Source organism: Pteropus medius, unplaced genomic scaffold (genome assembly GCF_902729225.1).
Source record: "Pteropus medius unplaced genomic scaffold, Ma_sr-lr_union100, whole genome shotgun sequence".
Classification (NCBI taxonomy): domain Eukaryota; kingdom Metazoa; phylum Chordata; class Mammalia; order Chiroptera; family Pteropodidae; genus Pteropus; species Pteropus medius.
Genome location: NW_024354875.1, coordinates 38,598,715 through 38,612,413, shown reverse-complemented (window position 1 = coordinate 38,612,413; position 13,699 = coordinate 38,598,715). Strand labels below are relative to the sequence as shown.

At 35.7% G+C, this 13,699-nt stretch overlaps 1 long non-coding RNA gene across 1 annotated transcript in view; it reads right to left on the bottom strand.

The window, feature by feature from the left end:
• LOC120596932 (uncharacterized) overlaps positions 1–9,520 on the bottom strand; it is a 336,649-nt gene extending 327,129 nt beyond the window's left edge. Inside the window, exon 1 of the long non-coding RNA XR_005651260.1 lies at positions 9,459–9,520. This is a non-coding gene — a long non-coding RNA (uncharacterized LOC120596932). The remainder of the gene's footprint in view (positions 1–9,458) is intronic.
• Between the last annotated feature and the right edge of the window lie 4,179 nt (positions 9,521–13,699).

Sequence of the window (13,699 nt, the reverse complement as noted above, 5' to 3'; positions counted from 1 at the left end):
CAACTGAAATACATTCATTTGTATATGGGTTTTGTCCTTGTTGAGAACACAAAACCCATTCCACCTTTCCTGTACTCCTTTAACCTTTCACAATCAATCCTCTGCCTGAAACAACTGTAGTGCTAATTATGTAACATTTTCCTAAGGGGAAAAAGAGAGGGGGGAAAAACCTTCCTTTGTTTTGATAAGCTACATTTGTGAGTTAGAAATAAACTTTTGATCCAAATTATGTGAAATAAAATTATATTTCATATACATGCAATATATATATATATATATACACTTAGAAAATTTCTTAAAGGAAACTCATCAAAGTCTTTATAGTGGTACCAGTAAAGAGAAAAGAAGATTTGGAGATGAGTCAAGCACCTTCCATTTTCTCCTCTGCATATTATAGTAATGATTGCATATTATGATGATTATATATTCATATATTGCTTATGTAATAAAGTAAATTTTAAAACAGGAGAAACTAAATATTGATATCAAGAAGAGAACAGGGCCCCAAAGACCTTACTTAGATAAATAGAGCCATATATGTATAGAGTGTTTTTATACATAGTGTATTGCTAAAGCCTTACCAAGACTCGGTGGGGTAATTGGTTGAGACACTAGCATTCTCATTTGCATAGGTGAAATCTGAAATTTAATGTAGTTCAGTGACATGCTTAAGTTTTCAGTTAGGTTTTTAAACTGGGACTGAGAACCTTAGTCTTCTGATGTCTGGTTAAAGCTTCCATACTCTTAAACCCCTCCCCCTACCACCTCATTAGTTTCTACTCTGAAAATAATATCAATAATATATTCTTACTGTCTTTCTATTTGGTATATAACATACTATTTCTTCCATTTATAAATATTTCTGATGTATATACATATACATATGCACTGTGTATACATTTCAAGTTACCAATAGAGCCACAGTCCTGTATTAATAAAATAGATCAATTACTTAGTAGATTGTTCTGACATAAATAGAAATTTAGATTCTGGAACATGAATAAGAATTTCAATACTAATCTTTCCACTGAAGAAAAAATAACCATAATTATGTTTAGCACAATAACTTTTTTTTTAAACAAAATTGTGGCAAACGGAAAACCTCTGGTTTGCCTAATGAATGTCTGCCAGAAATATATATTTTTTAAAAACTAACTGCTAAGTGGAAATGTTAGTTTATATTGATGGCATGGTCTAGTCTACCAGAATTAATAGCAATTCACTAGTTGAGCACAGGCATTTTTTTTTAAATGTAATGTACTAACCAATTATTACTTGAGCAAAAGCTTTATATGAGAATTTTAGAAAAGGGCTTATCTTCCCACCCCGTTCTTTATACCCAAGTATCTGCCCTTCTATGGTAATAAAATAATTTATAATTATTTTCTTTTCTTCAATCCCTGTTATAAATGGTTGAGAGGAGAGAAGAAATATTGGAAAAGGCTCTTACCTCACGTTTATTGTTTTGGAACTGAAAAATAACACATATTCTGATCTGTATGCAGAAAGACAACATTCACATAACTAAAGATTTCTTGGTGACCTAGAAACCTCACCTGAAATCCTTAGCATTCAGTCTAGTGATTCCCATCTCTTTTCCTGGCACTCTCAGGAACTAGAACTGAGGTGGGGATGATGGGAAAATGCTTGAGTGAATTAAAAATCTCCAAAACATGTCAAGAAGTCAGACATGTCAACCAGACTATCTTAACTACCAGACAGCTGGGTCTCATGTGCCTTACAAAAGCATACCACTGCCCTTTAGCTCTGTCACTCTTTGAATCTATCCACTCTAAGCTTTTCTCCCAAGGCAACATGTGAGCAAGTACTTGACTTTCTTTTGAGTTTGCTGCCTTTGACTCTAAACTGGAAACACCGGTCTCATTCTTAGCCCATTCATAGGGCATGCACAGTTCAACATTTGCTCTGGCAGACATTGACTAAACCTATTACCTATTAGAGAAAAAAATATTTTATGCTTTGTAATATTGGAAATGCACCTGAGAAGGTGAGAGGCAAATAACTGCCATAAAACAGGATGAGAACTACTGCTCCATTTCTTTCTCAAGTGAGCCCAGGGCTGCTGCTGGCATACTGACTCTTGGGAGTGGCCAAGCATTTCCCATGAGCACCTGTGGAACTGGAACATCCATCCCCTCACTGGGTAGAAGAACCACAAAAGTCCTGTCTTCTCTTTTTGAGTGTTTAAGGTCAAGACCAATTCATCGCATTTAATAAGAAACTGTCATTTTGATATTTGTCTTTATTTCCAACATTGTTTCTGTCTTCCAATAATTTCTAAAATTTATTTAATGTGTGTCAGATATATTTTGAAGAGCTTCGCATTGATTAGTTAAATAATCCAATCTTCAAAACAACCCTAAGAGAAAGGTGCTACCATTATCTACATTTATAAATGAGAAAAATGAAGTCATAGGGAGGCTAAGATATTTGTCTAAAAACAGATATATAGTGTCATTTCACTCTTGAGTCTGGGGTCTGACCTGCTATGTGATGCTATTTCATTTACTGGTTTCTCTGCCTACTGGTTCTTCCTCTGTCTACATTTCCATCTGGACCATAACACTAAAAATTTCTACATTCCTTATGCTTCCTTTACAGCTTCATGTATTTAAAAAATAAACTACTTTAATTAAACTGTTTATCATGAAATTAAGGTTTCATTTTATTGTACTCTAAAATCCAAAAAAAAAGCTGACTAAAAGCTGGCCTTAATTATTATAGTATTTTCCCCGAGAATGCTTAGGTGGTATACTTTCAAAGCCAAACAATTTATTGAAAAAAGATGCGTTTTATAGACCATCTAATATCTCAGAGTCCCCACAAAATGGGATAGGGTGCATCTGACCTTGAAATCCCTGCTGACTTTCTTAGTTCCTTGTAAAAACTGTTCTCATTCTCTGTGCACATGCACCTTTCCTTTCAATAGCTATTAAAGTAATTTAACGGGGGATCGAGGACTGTGAATAAAACAGAAAGGACACTCATGCCAATTCTATCCCTAGACACTGACATTCAAAGATGAAATAAAGCATCAAGTGTATATTAATTTTAGTAAAGTTTTAATGGAAGCTCTGGCACTTAAATGAATCTACAGCTTGTTTCTAGCATAAAATGAATGTTTTAATTAATGTTTTACTTGATACATTTTGGTTAGGCACTCTCCTCTTCCCTTTTCTTCCCCTGGGGTTAGGAGCTTGGCCTCTGCTCTAGGTACTGGAAGTACAGAGACAGTGCCTATGGCATTGTCCCTGATCTCTAAGATTCAGTTGGTTTCTACAGTAATTTCAACACCCTGAAACACATGGCTTCCAGGGGACATATTTATGTTCATATTTTAGCTTGCTGACTTTCAGGTTTGAATTTTAAGTTACATTAATTGTTCCATTGTCCTCTCCAGCTGTCATCCCACTGGTCTGGGAAACAAATATCCACATCTCACCTAAATTGGTGATCAAAAATTGTAAGTAAATGAACAAAGCAATGGAGACTATTAATCCAAAGGAAATGCTCATTAAATGCTGACAGGGAAACCATTAATACTTGAATAGTTTCAGAGAGTATAATCAGTCTCTTGATTAATTCAAAACCTTGTTCTGCTGGCAGCCTATGCAATCCTGAACAAAATGAGATTTTTCCCAATCCAGCTAGATCTCTATGAGGTAAGGATTTAAAGGAGACATAGGACCTATAAATAGCTTTTTCGCTGCAATGCTCGATAGCTGAGAAATTTAAGCGGACGATAAGCAGCTCAGCTGGTTCATGTTCTTACAAGAAAGACTTGGCTGACGGCCTTTAAAAAATTGGCGGTGGGCGTGGGGGATGTTGCATTTATTTGGAGGACATGAAACTGTAGTTTTTACTTAAGGAAAGTGTGGAATGATTATTTTTCATTTGTAAAATGAAACCACTATTTTAGTTGGTGAATTCTAAGCATGATAATATTCCCCAAGCTCTATTACTAGAGGTTTTCCTCACACATTAAGGCATCTACTGGCTACAGCTCTAATATCCTTCACTTAAGGTAAGAAACACTAACAACTGCTTTAAGGGAACCCCAAGGCCCTGATTCAACTGCTATTTGACTAGGCTGTGTAGAGAAATAATATAAAAATCTGAGATACCATCATTCCTTCATAGGCAGCCAGGTAAGCAATCTATTATTTTAAAAAAAGACAAGAAGAGAAAAGAAAACCATCCACCATATTTTGAGCCCAATCACAAAGTAAATGCTCAGTAAGTACTCAGTTCCATCATCAACACCATCATTGACTATGACAGAACTGTGCTAGTAGTTTATATATTTTCTGAAAATTACTTTTCACAAATATATCAGCTAGGTAACTTTGTTATTTTCATTTTTACAGATCAAGAAATTGAGTCTAAGACCAATGACTTGTTCAGGTTCACTCAGCTAGTCATCTCTCCAGTCAAAATGGGAACTCCGGTCTGTCTGACTACAAAGCTAAACTCCAGCCTAGACCATGTTGCTATTGAGGCTGAGATGCTAACTCAGTACAAGCTGTTATTTTTTTGCGCAGCATGGAAAGAAAGTCAATTTGCAATCATTTTTGGGTTAAATAATATACTCAAACCTTACTTGACAGATCACAATAAGGTAACTGTGTGTGTATGTTAATATCTTATGGGTATTCTTTCAAGTTAGAATATACCGATCCAATATGTTTCTCATAATTGCATCTCACTTCATGGTATGGATAAACCATCCATCTCTAAACATTCCTCTATTAGAGGGCATCCAGGTTGTTTCCAGATTTTGTTTTGAGAAACGATGCTATACCAACAGTCTCTATATATTTATATACACATATATACAGTAACATATATTATATATGTTATATATAACATGTATATATATATATATATATATGTGTGTGTATATGTAGAGAGGGAGACAGAGAAAGAGAGAGGGAGAAGGGGAGAGAGGGAGAGAGGAAGTGGGAGAAGAGAGGGAGAGATTGAGAGAGAGACACACATCCACTGGGAACTTTATTCTCATGACAGATTCCAAAATTGCTGGCCAAATAGGTAAAAACAAATACAGCTTTTTCTAAACTGTTTAATTACTTTACTTTTCACATCTACCAGCAATACATTGAGAATATCTTTATGAGAGTATCTGTTTCTCCATCTCTTCTCTATACCCGACTCATTGCTATTTTTAGCTCTTAATCTGATGATGAAAAATGAGAAAAATGATCTCAATATTATTTTTATTTTATATTTCCTAACTAGTCAAGATGTAAAGATATTACAGTATAGTTACAGTTTACTTTCTACTAAATATTCGTTATACTAGTTGCTTGTTTTTCTATTTGGCTGTGTTATTATTTGTTAAGTTGTAAAGCTCATGATGTAATAGTGTCAAGGGCTGTGAAGATCTGAGGCTTTACCCTATTTGCAAGCTAACAATTAGTCTGCTATGGTTTTGTGGACAGAAGGTACAAGATGCTGCTTCAGAGACAAAGGGCATTATTTCTCACAACACAGGAGGCATCATTAGCATTAGCATATTTACAGCAATTCCCCTGCCTCCAAGTCCCTGAGGGGTGTCCAGATGGGTCCAGAGGATGCCTGCACATACAGTGGGTTGTGCTAGAAGAAACCTAAGCCAAAAGCACACCCTGCCCTTTGCTCTAGAGAGAGACTCTATCTGTGTCTTCCAAGTATATGCTATTCACGCATTATTGAAAAGATAGTACTAAACAAATGGCAGTTAACACCTATCTTATAGGATGTGCAAAAACACAAAAGACCCATTGAGAATTGTTTTCCAGCTCTTAGCTAAAACAGGCATTTATGGAATATATTGTGTATTTTTTCTCCCAATCACCACTTATAATAGCATTTGTATTTTTTCTCTGTTTGTCTGTTCTTATGTTGCTTGGTCTTATATGTGTACTATTCTCATGTTAAATTTAGTATAATAACATGGAAATAATGTCCCTAATTTTGGATACAAATTATTGTTTTGCTTCTGATCGAAATGAAAACAGATATTATCTAATTGCTGTTTATGAAACATATGTCCATTATTTTTGTTTTGTTTTTTGCCCTGAGGAATAAAAGACATAGAAAGGGAGGTCCCATAGGGACTTTTGCCCAATAAAATAAAAATTTAAGGTTCATAACTCTTTTCTATCAATGTAATTGCTGTAAATTCAGAGAATTAGCAACATCAGGATCATGCATAAAGGAAGACATAGAGACTGGGACAGGTCTATATTTTGTGAAGATTGAAGCTTCTGTAACTTGGGAGGCGGGTGGGGTATGCTTGAAGTGTAAGAATACAAAATTACAGGCACAACATCACCCTGGTCTGTACAAATTTATACAGCCTGTACAAATGTGAGGTCTTGAAATGTCAGCTAAGCTTCTTTAACTTCACAGTAAATCTGCTCTCTCTGGTAAAGGATGTGAAAAAGAAGGTTGAAGCCAATCATGATATGAAGTTTTGCTTTACTCCTGCTTTATTAGCTTAGCTAAATATGCACCATTGGTCTCTCACAGATATTTCATAGCCTCTGGCCTTCCTGACCTTGGATTATGCTGAGCTGCAGTTCCAGATGAATGATGTTTTGTGGGTATATGCACTGAGTGCAAAAATGATCACATCAGATCCAGTAGGATTACCTCAGTGCTGGGGGGTAGGAGAATACCACAGCAATTCATTCTGTCAGGTGCCTTCCTGTGACCTCTAAAGTATTTGTAAGGGAGAAATTACAGCAATTCCCCTGCCTCCAAGTCCCTGAGGGGTGCCCAGATGGGTCCAGAGGATGCCTGCACATGCAGTGTGCTAAATGGATTTGGAAGGTAAAGAAGGCAAGCAAAGAGATGTAGAAAAAAGTATCAGAATATAAGGAATGATATTTAGGAATGTGCATGAAATGAATCGGGATAAAGCATTTTCAGACAGCCTTAGTTTCTCCTATTTCATCTTTCTGGTTGTTTATATATGTGCCATATATATATATATTTTTTAAATGAAGAGCAACTGGAAGAGCTGCCCCTTTTTTTGAGTTGTCTCAGTCACTTGGTTCCTGTTTCATAGTTAGCTTTAAAAAAAATAAATATTAATTTATGTCTAATATTTGTATGGCATTCTATGAACCACTGTCACAAAGATATTACAACACTCTCTACCCTTACTGAGTTTGCAGTCTTCCTATAGAAATAAAACCAGTGCACAGATAACTCCAATGCTAGAAAGAATATGCCTAGTGGCATGAGAAAGCAATATATGGTTATTTGAGTTTAAAGAAGAAATATTTTTTAGAGGGAGTAGCATTTAAGATGACACCCGAATAATGAGGTTGTCTGCAATACAGACACAGAAAGTGTTTTAGGCAGATGAAGGGGCAAAGCCTGGGGTGGGTATGGAGGGTGCAGAAAATTGCAAGGAATAGGAATTGGTCCAGTTTTAGTTTGATGAGGTGGTAAAATTAAAGAGATTTAAGCAAGAATGGTGGTGGGACTACATCACTCAAATCTCTGCACTCCTTTCAAGTATAAATCGATTAATGTGGTCGTTGATGGAAAGCCATTTTCTGCAGGGAATAGAGAAGTAATTTTAGAAAGTTAATATGCAGAGAAATTTCAAAAATTCTAAACAAAGTGCGTAGAGTAGGGAAAAAAGACGGGGAAGTACTGGGAGGCCAGATTAGAGGTAAATGGAGTACGCAAAACACAGAGTAGTCACTAAGGCAAAAACACCTTTCATGGGTCTCCTTGCAGAAATTAAATCTCAGGATGAGAATGGGAGGTACATAGCTGAGCACATGCTGTGTCATTGGTGCTTCAACAGGTCACAGATAACGGGTACTGACATAAGTATTTTTAAACATGTCTTTTTAGGTTTATTAAGCTTTTTGAGCTTGGGGATTTAATGTCACTTGAAAGGTAGGGAGTATCAGAATCTTTTATTACCAGAAAATAAATCCGCCCCCCCACCACCACCAAAAAAATAAAACCCTCACATATCTAGAGAAATATTGCACTCCTTTTGGTTCCGCCAGGTTAGTTAGAGGTCTAGTGCTTATCTTGAGCAGTCTAACGGATAGTCTCCTTAAAATATCTCTTTCCTTGGGAAACTACAAAATCTACAGGGCTCAAGCAGGAGTCAGATAACAAACTGAACTACATCTTCCAAAACAATGTTGCTTAAAGGGTGATACTAGGCCCATCTGCATTGGAATTTCCAAGGGTGCCCGTTTAGAATACAGAATCATCACCTCACAGGGACTTAATGAACTGGAATCTCTACATGTGGTTCCACAAAGACATGTGGCTGCAAGCCACTTCAGGGGATTCTTATGACCATAGTACTAAGTCCTGAAAGTGACAGAAGCTCCTATAAAGGTGTAGGGATAGACAGAGTCCTTAGGTATCATCAAGACAGCTCAAGGAATTGTCTCAAGTCACAAGTTTCAAGTCTCTGATAATTCTAAAGCAAGGATGCTTGCACATTTGATTTCTCCCTTCCTGCCTCCCTGAGCTTACATTCCCGGAGAGGAAAGCCTTACTCATTAAAACATCAATTCAGCTTTGCTGCTTCCTATTACTGCTTTCCTGCTTTTGCTTCCCTTCTTTTTATTGTCTGATGCAATTCATTTCAGTGTTTTCATGACACTTCCTGTTCATTCTGGACTCACAGACTCAATGGGATCTAAAACCCAACCAATACTTTAATTCTCTCTGTCATATTCCTAAAGTGTCACTATATGATTTTTGCTTGATTGATCTTATTGAAAGGGAACTCTGGGGCTGCTTGTTCCATTTGTAGACACTACTAAGCATTAGAACCCTCTTTCTTATCACAAAACAAAACATGACTCTCTATAATTAGCACCATTGGTCATAGCTCTGCCTTCTGGAAATAGACTTGTGGTGATTGCATTCTTCTTCCATATGACAGCTTTGGCTATATTCCAGTTGATGAGGTATTCTATGACTGTGAAATGGGAATTAACAGTCTCAATTGCCATTCCTGTGATAACATCTTCATAGCCACACCCTCATTAGATAAAAACTCCATAATTGTTCTCAGAAAAATAATCTTTTTCTAAAATAAATCAGCCAAGACCCAGGCAAACTTGGTTTTGTTTGTTTATATATTTGTTTCAGCAGTGGTTCTCTAAACCAGGGCAATTTTCTCCACTGCCCACCTCCTGCCCTGATTGCAGGGAACGTTTGTCGATGTCTAGAGACACTGATAATTGTCACACTTAAGAGAGGGGTGCCATTTAGTGCTAAACATCCCACAATGCCAGAACAGCTCCCCATCCTCACCCCTCCATCCTCACAACAAAGGATTATCCAGACCAAAATGTCAACTGTTGCAGTTAAGAGATATTTGTTAGAGGAACCTCTGAGAAGTCAATGCTGAAAAATATATGCAATGATTACTTGTTACTCACTCTTTTGGGAGATTCTTTTCAAAATGGCTGCAGTTTTCATACTCCATGTCACCTTTCACCTGGAAAATTAACATATTTTTACAGGTTAGGACCGTTGTTGACAATGTTATCAGTCACTTACAAATTTACCTTGGGGGAAGGGGAATATGCTGGTTATTGGACATATTTCTTTAAATATATAGTCTCTAATTGGCCTGAGAGAATCAATCCCCCTCTACTTCTAAAATAAAACAAATGTCAGCACAGGAGAACCTGGCTTTGAGGTAAGATACTCAAAATCAGCCTTCGGTATCTACTTTATTGTTAACTCCAATAAAACAAACGATCACGTAAATATGTTCAAAGTACACATTAACTAAAGGTGAAGCCTAAAGTAATTTTAAAACTTTGTTATTCATTTGTATTTTACAATCATTCATGATAGTAATATGAAAACAGTAGACATGATACCTAACTTCAACAAAAAGTCTGGTGAGAAAGACAAAGTATAAACCACTTACTAAGAGCTGATAACCTTGTTAATCCATTAAAAAAATATAAAAGAATGGAAGAGCCCTTCTTCATTCTCCTGCCACTGAATCTTTCAACCCATTGGTATTTGTAACCACATATGCTCTGCCTTTATGGTGACTCAATGGATTCATTGTCCACCTTCTATGTGGGCCAGTTTCTCTCACATACTGGGTCCCATCTCTGCCTACTCAAGGACTTTTCTCATGCAATTATCTCCCCTCTATTCAAATCATGTTTCCCTCTTTTCTGTATCATTGATATCATCATAAAAGCATGCTATAATATCTATCACAGTTAGCCCCAGTATCATCCTATCCCCTTCACTCTTTTAGCTCAAACTCTTGCCATCATTTGATATAGTTCATCATTCCCTCCTCCTTTAATTTTTTTGAACCTGAAATTTGGCATACCATATTCTCTTGATTTTTTTTCTTAAACGTATAGTTGCTACTTTCAGTCTCCTTTGCTGGATCCTCTTCATTTACTCAACCTTGAAATGCTATAGTGTCCCTTACTCTCAGGTGATCCCATCCATCCCAGTGGCCCTTAACACATTCTATATGCTGATGAACCCCAGATTTATATCTCCAGAATGAACTTCTCCTCTGAATCTTCACACTTTGTTCTATGATATCTACTGGGTCTTTCGGTCTTAGCAGACCCAATACCGAGCCCTTGATTTTCTCCCCTACCCCTTGCCAAACATGTTCTTCTTCTAGAGGTCCCTATCATAGCAGTTAGCGCCATATGTATCTCTGGTAAAAACCTTGCCTTCACCTTTGATTCCTCCCTATTTCTCATAGCTTTTCATCCAATCCATCAAATGAATCCTAACAGTACTACATTCAAAAAATACCCTGCTCTAAGCCATCTCCAACTCTCTCCTGGGTTCATCAGCCAGTGCCCCAAAAGTCTTCTGCTTCTGCTCTGGTAAATAGACAGACAGGTCTCCCCACAGTAGCCACAGTGAATACTTTTAAATTGAATTTATGTCATATCGCTCAACTCCTTGACACCCTGCAGGAGTTTTCTAACACTCAGAATAAAATCCTAAATCTTTACTGCATCCTATTAGACCCTACTTTATTTAGCTCTGGATATCTTCTTGTTCCCATTTCTTGCCGCTTTTCTCCTGCTCATGACACTTTATTGGCCTCTTTGCAAGTCGCAAACACTCTCCTACATAAAAATCTTTATACTCACTTGTAACTACTTCCTGAAACAATCTACTCCCAGGTAATTTCATAGCTCATCCCCTTGCTTCATTCATGTCCCTGCCCAAGTATCACTGTCTAAGAGACAACCCTCTCTAATATTAACAGCCCTTCTCTAGCCCCATACCCTGCTGTAATTTTCTTTCTAGCATTTATCAGTACCTGATATTATATTATAAATACCTGTTTATCCCACTATTCTATAAATTTCATAAGCACGGGGTTTTTGGTTTTGTTCTCAGCTCTATTCTCAGTATCAAGAACTATGCTTGGAATATCATAGGCACTCAATAAATATTTATTCGACTACTGAATGAACTAGTTTCCATATTCAGCCTGATATAACCTAGAACATATAATCTTAACTTTTGTAAATGTTACTCATTTCAATTATCAATCAACCTTATACTTTTGGAAGCAGTATATTATACCTATGTTGTTTATAGTTAACTGAAAACAAACATTCATTTACAATATTTCTTATATTTAAGCATATCCCAGAGGTGGGATCAAATAACATACAACACAATAAAAACGATAATTGACAGCACATCAATTAAATACAAATAAACAATTAAAATAATTATCAATATATTACATTATGTAAAATAATCTAATTTTAATATTACAAATAAGCAAAAACACATAAGAGTTTAGTATATTTTTTGGCTGAAATATAATGATCTAGATGCCATCTTCGACATGGGAACAATTTGAGTTCCTCAAGGAGAAATTCAGAACATCTATAATGGCTTTAAACAATAATTTGCTACATAAAGCAATTATTGCTGTCTTTTCTGAATTAGGTTTTGATGCATTCCTTGAAATCTAGGATTTTAAGTTCAACAAGCTGACAAAACTGGAACTTCACACTGTCAACTGCAAGTGGAAACATATATATGAGAGTCATCCTAATAACTGTGCAACCAAAAAGAATCTGAATAATGTTAGCGAGTCATAACATGTAGAGATAAATAAATTGATATCCCTACTGTTCCTGTGTAGACTTAAATTGTCAAACTTCCAGAAGCACTGAAATAATGAGTGAAGAGCTGCTTGCCTCGACCTTGTTGAGAATAAAGATTCTGACACTTTGCGTTTACCATTAGAAAGGCAACTAAAAATATCTGCTAATATGATATTAAAGCACTGGATTGGGATGGAAGAGGCCTGGCTTCTATTCTTTGCTCATGCACTGAACAGTTGCATGTCCTTGAGCCTCAATTTATTCATTTTTCTCAATTAACAAAAGGGGGGAATGAGAGAATTCTACTTTGTCTCTTCGACTTAGGACCAATTTGCAATGTAAGTCACAGAGCCATTTATTAGAAGAGCTGAGATTTGAATTTGTATCAGTCAGGAGACATAAGATTATGTTGAAATAACAATCAACTTCCAAGTCACAGTGGGTTAAAACAGTAAAAGTCTATTTCTGATTCATGCTACATATTAACAGGCATAGTGTGCTTCTGCTGATCACTCAAAGACCTAGTTAAGGGATATCACCATCTTGACACGTTTCTGCAATCACCGAGGCAGGAAAAAGAAAACATGTCACTAGAAGTAACACATATTACTCTCCTGACATTTCATTGGTCAAAGTCATAAGGATATACTTAGCTTCAAATGGAGTAGGGAAAGAGAAGCAGAATATTTTTTAGTAGAGCTAATAACTATCACAGAAACCAGTCTGGGTCAAGAGATTATACTGTTTACTTGTGTGTTAGAGATAAGCTTATTCTGATGTACATCAGACCAACAATGTCTATCTCTTTTTCTAGAAAGTTTACTGTGGAAAGAGAGAAAAGAAAGATATGAATAAACTGATTATAAGGACATTTTTTGTGTCATCTACTTGAACACATGACATTAAATATACTTATGATATAAAATATGTGTTTTATATATGATCCTATAATGGATTTTTAATTGAATAGATTTAGTGTCACAGGAAATTCAAACTTGTAAATAATTATGTGAAAAGTCATGTGAAAAAATAACTTTTAATCTTGCTATCATAGATAACCAATAATAGAAACAAAAAGTAAAAATATCAAAATGGTAATAAAGCATTTTAAATTATTTTAGTGTTTTAAAAAATGATAGTACATTCTATATTCTACATAATATTCAAAAGCACATAAGTACCTGCAGTGAAAAGCATAACATTTTTATCTTTTCTTCCCTAGTCATCAAGTTCTTAATCCAAAAAACAACTAGTAGTTTTGTTATGTTATCTTTAGAATTTACTTTTTTTTATTTCACAGTTTTGAGTGTGGGTAGCTGAATTTAGCAGTATTTTATGGGTTGTTTTTTGTTTGTCATTCCAAAAAGGTATTCTGAATGCCAAAAATATACAAAAAAAAAAAAATCCTAGTTTATTCTAGTACTTTCATAATTTTATTTTTTTATCCTTCCAAATATGAAGGAAATCTAAAATTTATTTTTGATGAAGAATGTGAGATCAAAATGCAAGCTTATTTTCTTATAGTTAGGTATTCAATTGTCCCAGTA